This window comes from Hibiscus syriacus, unplaced genomic scaffold, assembly GCF_006381635.1.
Source record: "Hibiscus syriacus cultivar Baekdansim isolate YM2019G1 unplaced genomic scaffold, ASM638163v2 tig00111715_pilon, whole genome shotgun sequence".
In the NCBI taxonomy this organism is placed as follows: domain Eukaryota; kingdom Viridiplantae; phylum Streptophyta; class Magnoliopsida; order Malvales; family Malvaceae; genus Hibiscus; species Hibiscus syriacus.
The window spans coordinates 120184-128339 of record NW_024063160.1 but is presented as its reverse complement, the minus strand read 5'-3'; the positions used below and the strand labels follow the sequence as shown (position 1 = coordinate 128339).

At 36.1% G+C, this 8156-nt stretch overlaps 1 pseudogene; it reads left to right on the top strand.

The window, feature by feature from the left end:
- Window positions 1-1444: 1444 nt before the first annotated feature.
- On the top strand, window positions 1445-2409 carry LOC120168226 (annotated as a pseudogene).
- Window positions 2410-8156: the final 5747 nt, after the last annotated feature.

The following is an 8156-nucleotide window of genomic DNA, read 5'->3' as shown; positions in this document are numbered from 1 at the left end:
AAAATTAAAAATATAATAAAATGTTGACATATCATATCATATAATATTTTTATTTAATTGACAATTAAAACTAAATTTTTAAGATAAATTAATTATAGAGTGGTTTTAATTTTTTAATATATATTTAATAAGAATAATTTAATTGATTATATGTTTTGATATCTCATATTAATAATGTGTTTCAGTTTGCGATAGACTCATTACCTCATTAGTACTATATTGTTTTTGATAAAAAATAATATGATATATTTTTTGAGTAAATTACGCGTCTATTATTTAAATTATTAGTTTTGATTCATTTTAGTATCTAAATTTTCAAAAAAATTAAAATATACATAAAGTTTAATTTTTGTTTAACTTTAGTACATTGTGGTTTTAAAAAATAGGTTTTGTTTTATTTTATTACTCCAGTTCAAAATTGAACGTTAAGTTTTGAAAAAAAATAAAAGTTTAAGTATTAAAATATACCAAAATTCATAGTTTATGTACTCAACATGTTAAATTTTTAATGGTGATATACTAAAATAAAATAAAAACTAAACGTTAGATATGATTTTGAAAAAAATTTAAAAGTTTAGATATTAAATCAGATCAAAACTAATATTTTAGATACTATATATTTAGTTTACCATAATTTTTTTATTTTAAATATGTAGACTGACTGAATCGCATAGGCAGGGATGTCTAAGAAAAGGTAACATAAAATAAGGCAAAGAAAAGACGCTACCATAAATATTAATATTTTTTTAATATTTTCGATAAAATAGTATTTAAAATATAAATTTTCTACCGAAAATATTAATATCGGATATTACCTAAAATGTTATTTTTTTATCAAAAATGTTTATATCTAAAATATTCGTTTTAGATAATAAAATTAATATTTTTGATAAAAAATAATATTTTAAATAATACTCTACTGATTATTTTAAAAAATATTAATATTTTAAGTATAATATTTTTTTAACATTATATTAAACTGGCGTACCACATAATTACCCTAGGCTGAGCCCCAAGTAACATATCTCTGTCTGGGTCCCTACACCGACCTTCTCAGGCCAAAACTGCCCTCCACGTTCTTCTTCCACGTGTCATCGATACGATTGGTTCCATGCTCGCATGACTTGTTGTACAGTGTCTTCCTTTTTTTCCTGTCTTTTGACCATTCATTTCCACCAGCGCTAGCTTATAAACGATTACTACACTCGCTTGCTTTAGTTAGCACATGTGTTTAAAGGACAGACTTCCAATAAAAGAGCGAGTACGAAACAATCAATTATGTTTAGAGAGCATATTGCTTCAAATTTTTTATTTACTTATATCAATGCAAACGTCGGTTACATGAATTGCGCTCGATTGGCTAGCCGTTAGCTTCCGTTAAGTTTTGGATGTCTCCCTTTCCTTAATAGCGTCTGATCCGCGTTGCCAATTACGAGGCTTTGGATGCTATAAAATCTCAGCTTCCCATTTCTCAAAATCCACCAATCACTACTCAATAGCCAACTCTGAAGAAGTGCAACGCAACACTAGCTAGCTTTGATCATATTTGATTTTAGTGCTTGTTGATACACAAAAAAAAAATGACAGAGGAGCGTACCAGAAAGGCCCCTGAGGTCGAGAGCAGCGTCGCCGGTGAAGAAACAGTGGAGTCCAAGGACCGAGGGCTGTTCGATTTAATGGGGAAGAAAGAAGAGGAGAAGCCCCAAGAGGAGGTGATCGTGACTGAGTTTGACAAGGTTAAGATTGAAGAAACAAAGGCAGAGGAAGAGGGAGAGGAGAAGAAGAAGCATGGTCTCCTGGAGAAGCTTCACCGTTCAGATAGCAGCTCCAGTTCTGTAAGAACATGAACAAGACAAGTTTCCATTTTTGGATTATACTTTAATTATTCCTAACATTTAATCTGTTTGTCTGAAATATGCAGTCGAGCGACGAGGAAGAAGGTGGAGGAGGAGAGAAGAAGAAGAAGAAGAAGAAGAAGAAGGAGAAGACCGAAGAGGAAAAGAAAGAAGAGGACACAGTAGTCCCGGTGGAGAAGTACGATGAAGCAATGGTTCAGCCATACGCGGCTGAAAAGAAAGGGTTCCTTGAGAAGATCAAAGAGAAACTCCCTGGGCAACATAGCAAAGCTGAAGAGGTGAGCAGGCCACCTCCAGCAGTAGCAGCTGAGCCTCACCATGAAGGCGACGCAAAGAAGAAGGGAATTTTGGAGAAAATCAAGGAGGAAGCTTCCTGGTTACCAGCCCAAAACTGATGAAGAGAAAGAAGAAGAGAAAGCTTGAATTTCAAGTTAAAACAAGAATGACGATGGAATTGTGTGTTTCTTAAATTGTTGTCTGTATTTGTATACTTCATACAAGTTTGCCCTGCTTTTAGTACAATTCATATGTAAGAAAGAACATGTTTGAACAGTACTTGCTTTATCGTCATCTTTTCGAGTCCCACCTGTTTTTGCTATTTTCTTCTAAATAAATTATGATCATATTTGATTTATTATTTTCGACAGTCTTTCGGTGATTAGATTTTTTTTTTGCGATTATTTTACCTATATATTCAGATATATTTTGCGAATCAACCAATAAATTTATTTGTGTTCACCCGTCATTCCTTTATTATCTCTAAAACGTTTAGTTAATTTGAGACAAATAAATATTATTGAAGATTACTGAGTTACTATGGATGATGAACATTAGATTCAAAAGAAGACTTCTATTATTATTGTGTACTTAGTTTTCTTTTTACTTTTATTTCATATTTGAGTGTTTTAGCTTAAAATTTTCTTTGAGTAATTGTATTATTAAGATTATATTTTTTTTGTTTTAATAAAATTTTAAAAAAAAGTCTTTATGATACATCAGCGCGTGATGGCTACATCTCCCACCTAATGACAAAAGAATATAGTTTTTATCAATAATCACTCCAATTACACGGTCACCATCACGAGGGAAAAACATAAGTATACTTCTCTCTAGACAAATGGGAGAGTGAACAAGAACGAACAAATGCCAGAAGCACGATCTCTACCACCAGAAGGATAAAAGACCACTTTTAATTAGTGTCGTTATCGTCTTTCGATTGGGTCTCAGAATTGAATTTTGACTAGAATGAATTGGGTTAGAGTCGTCACCGACCATTTTAAAACGAATTTAGGTGGGTCGGATACCATCTTACCTGATCTACGTTTCACCAGAAATATGTCGGGCTCGAGAGTCGGTTACGATCAATGAAGGATAATTTAGGTGGGTCGGATACCATCTTACCTGATTTACGTTTCACCAGAAATATGTCGGGCTCGGAAGTCGGTTACGGTCAATGAAGGATTAACACCCTTGAACTGCCCTTTCGGTACCAATTAATTTATCGGTTGTCTTTAAATACAAAAATTAAAAATTTTAAATTAAAATTTAAAAACTCAATTCGAATTACTCTATTTTAAATATTGAAAAATAAAAGGGACAAAAATGAATACTACACAAAATGAATAATTTCGAGTCTAAGGCTTGCATCAACCTAGCTTTCACGTAGAAATCATGATTCAACCATAACAACCAGAATGACTAAAAGAAAAAGCAATCAATCTTTACAGCCTACAAGATTAATAAGCAAGCAGTACAAAGAGAAAAGTGCTTAATTACCTTGAATTGGTAGACTTAAAACCAAATAGAAAAATCCTTGAAATATTCGCAGCATATGCAGTTAAGCCTTTATCCTCTGATTTGGTTCAATTGGTCCCACCGTGTGTTAGGCTGAACTAATTGAAACACATGGAAATTGGCATCTTTGTTTAGTCTTGTCTGCTGGCATTTGAGTGGGCTGGCATTTGAGTGGTTAAAAGTATCCCTTGCGCATGTGCTAAGCAAACGTAGGCCCACACATTGCATGCTTGCATGGTGGCAACAGTACACTACTCTCCTTCTGAATCGAAAATCAGCAGGAAAAGGTGGCAGCCTTGACAGCGAGTGATGCCAAATGGTGAAAAAAAAATAAGCCACATGTCGATCAAATTCAAATGCAATCCCAGTTCACACCGATAGAAGCCATGAACAAAGACAAAAATTTATATGAACGAAGACAAAAATTTATATAAATCTCTCATTTTGAACAAGTAAAACCGTGAAGAAGACCAGAACCTATCTCCATGGAGTACATGGTTGGACTTGCAGGTGTCACAGCTCCGGGTTTGTTTCAGCTGCAGTCTGAGTAACGGCTTTTAAGTCGTTCTTTTTCGCCTTATGTGCCCAACGCTTTCTTGTTGAAGTTCCGATCCGCTTCACGGCGGAATGGCGCAGTTGACTTCGGAAATAGCGAGCAGCGAGTATTGGTTTCTCACATGCCAAGTACGATAACCCACACTTATAAGTTATGAGGAGGGATTTATCCTGCGAGAACGTTAATAGCTTTACAAGCTTCCCCTTTTGAAGAGATGAACAAATACTTAGTGTCTTGGAAAAGAAAACTGCAGACGAATGATACTTCCCAAGTTTATAGTAAATACAACCCAGGTTATTGCTAAACATGCTTGAAATTGCGGCATCTGTCCGAGTACTTGATGCCATCAACAACCTGATGGCTTTTCGATGGTTTCCACGAGTATACTCAAGCTGAGCCTTCAAGAGGAGCGCCATTGATGAATCTCTCCCTCGAGCAATGTTCATTGCATGCTTGACTTCACACCTTGTTAGCTTTAAATTTCCAGTGAGTAGCAAAAACTGAACCTTGTAAAATTGCAACTTGAGCTTCAAACCAACACCAGAGATAGATCTATCAACTTGGCGTTTCTGGTTGAGGCGATGGCGAAGGAGGAGGGAGCATCGGCGTCGGGTTCTGGGCCTCCGTCGGTCGTGGATGCACCTTCAAACATGTTACACGATCGACCAACACAGCTGTCCACTTGCTTGCAGCAGCTTCCAGCGCATACTCTGAGGATCGGTACTGGATCGACGAGAGTCCTTGGCAAGCGGAGCGTTAGGCCTCGGAAGACAGGCGTTGGATAGATCCGCCTTAACCCAGCTTCAATTTGAGTCTCGTGTTCTGATTTGTTCATAACTTCTCAGTGCTGGGCATTCCTCCTCCCTCTGTATTTCGTATCTACCGTGTATTTATAACCTAAGAAAAAACCTATTTTTAGAGTCCTAGCATGATTACAACACTGCTTATTTGTTATCTTCGTGGGTTGTTTGGTGAGATTGGTATTGCAACTGCTTCAAGATCGTTGGAGTGAAATGCGGCCGAGGGAAACGTGGAGGACAAGAGGTCTTCGGCGTGGAGGAGTCTTCAAGGGCGAGGACCGAATGCTAGGGTAAGTAGAGAGGAAACTAGGGTCTCCAAACCCTAGTTCACCGGTTTGGGCCACTGCTGTTGGACGTGTTGCATTTGTTGGGCCGTTTTGTAACTGATGTATCGGGCCTGTAAACCAGAAATACAAATGTAAATAAACATATAATATAATAATATGATGTATATATTATAAATTGAGCGGTCGAAATTTGGTGTCTACAATTAGCTTTGAGAAAGATTGTCTTCGGTGGGGAGTCGAAAAAAAGACTAACACTGCCGATTAAACAGCACAATACATTTGAAGAATTGACAAAGCCCTCGCTTTGTAAATCTCTCTGATGCGGAACAACCCAAGAAATGATGCTCTTCCGCCTTCTCCATTTTCAAGCTTCTCATTAGTATAGTGCTGAATCTGTTCACTATATACTAAGAAATATTATCGTCTCTGTGTATATATATATATAAATAGTTTCATGCCTGATGAATCATGTAGTGAGGACAATTTATGAACTGAAAAAAATGCATAAACACTTGTATTTGTTACCAATTGTTGTTGCTATATGTGCAGGTAGATGAAGTAGATGGCGAGTACTTGAACGGAGTCGGGAGCTATGATATGACGGGTCCTGCAGCCGGGGTAACATGATGGGCTATGGTAACATCGATCAGAACACTGCCGGAATCCATTTCCGACTGAGAACAAGAACTTTCATTATTGCTGAAAGTTCCCAAGGTGCGAGGTTTGCTTTTGTTAACCTTGATGAAGGCATGGCATCGCAGCTTGTTACTATCAAAGTGCTGGAAAGGCTCAAAATAAGGTAAACCAAAGCCATGCGAGCTAAAATTAAAATATAGAATTCACAACGTTTTAAACATGGAGTGTTTCCCTTTGAAGGTTCGGAGATTTGTATACACAAGAAAATTTGGCAATCAGTGGCACTCATACTCATGCTGGGCCTGCTGGTTACTTGCAGTACGTGGTTTATTCTGTTATTTCACTAGGGTTTATCAACCAAACATTTGATACAACTGTTACAGCGATCGAGGAAAGCATTATTCAGGCTCACAACAACCTCAAACCTGGATCGATCTTCTTGAACACCGGTAAGCTTTTTCGAGTTCAAATACTTCAATTTTTTTCCCATGAAAGCATGAGAATCATAACTAGCCATTGTCATGACATGTTTCTTCTATAGGGGACGTGGTAAATGCAGGGATAAATAGAGTCCGAGTGCATACCTGTTCAACCCACCAGAAGAAAGGGCTAGATACACTAGCAACGTCGATACGAAGATGACCCTGTTGAAGTTTCTTGATAGTGCCAGCAATAGAATTAACACTGTAGATTGTTAAAATCAATTAATCTTGCACGCAAATCAATTAACACATAAGGATCTTGATAGGGTAATTAAATCAACAAAATCAAGCTCATGGTATAATTATTAAGAATTACAATAAAAGAAATGAAACTTACTTGATGATTCCATTATGATAGTTGAATATCCTAAAAGCAAGAAAAAATAAATATTATCCAATCTCAATATTGTATAATACTCGATTCGTTTTGTGATGATATCAAGACTTATTTAATTCTTGATGAAAGAATCAGAACCCAAAACGGAGAGTGTTCTTGTTTTCTTTTTAAGAGAGAAAAAGAGAGGCTGAGAGAGCCTTGGAAAAAACTGTCAGTTACGTGAGTTTTTACAAAATTGATTCCACTATGTTTTTTAAATCACAAAATAATCGAAATGTCAAAATAATTGAAAGGCACTCTACTTTTCAGTTACACATAACACCACACAAACTTATATTTTCACGATATGGGACGAAGAGATTTACACCCGATAATTGCCTCCTCAATACTACACTAATCATCACCGTGTGTACAACAAAAACAATTATCACTACAACAAAATTGTTCTGTAGCCGTTGCAATAGAAAACGCTGCAATAGAGTAGTACTTTAGCGACGTTTTTATATAAATGCCGCAATAGGTGCATCACCGCTAAATTGTTCTGGTGATGTTGGGTTCAGTCAACAGAGAGAGAGAGGAATTGGATTCCAATTCAATTTCCTGCCAACCAAACATGTTTCATATTTAGATTCCAATTCATTCAGATTCCAATTCCTTCACAGATTTCAATTCCATCAGAAACATTCCAGAGAACCAAACGCCACCTTAGGGTTGGCGACACCCTTGGGAAGGCCAAGATGACCACTCTCATGACCATGGAGACAAGCATTAGGTACCGCTTTTGTTTTTATGTGATTGCCTAGCATGACTTGTTTAGTTTCTGTTTGGTTTAATTTGGCACATTTCTGATAGATTAGTTTAACACAGGTGGAAGGGGAGTAATTTATTCTTTGATGCTCGAAAGCTTTATTTATTTATTTTTCAGTAACTCTAGTTTATTATGAAACTTCAACGAGTTGTTACATAAATATACGTGACTATATATTTTGTGCTTCAAGTCTATAAGTTGAAAGTGTAATGGTGTTTATATTGGTAACATAATCGATGACATTTGCATATATAAAGAATTTAGGATCATGGTTAAAGCAAGAATAGAGGAGAGATAAATCTAGGACTTGCATTAGCATTAATAGATGTATAGTTATTATTTAATTTTATATTTTCCCTTTTTTTCATTTAGTTAGGAATTTTATCATTAATATGTTTTGCTAGTCGATGGTTATTTCTTTTGCCCCTCTTTATGTGTTTGTTGTCAATAGAAAGATGTGCATATAAGCATGTTAATGAAATGCGACATGAACGAAACTTGCTTTCGACTTCAATGATTAGTGGCAATGTGTTTAGCTGCAGCCTGAAGAAGATTATTTGCTTATGGATGACCGGCTCAGATGCTGCTCTGAACGTTTTC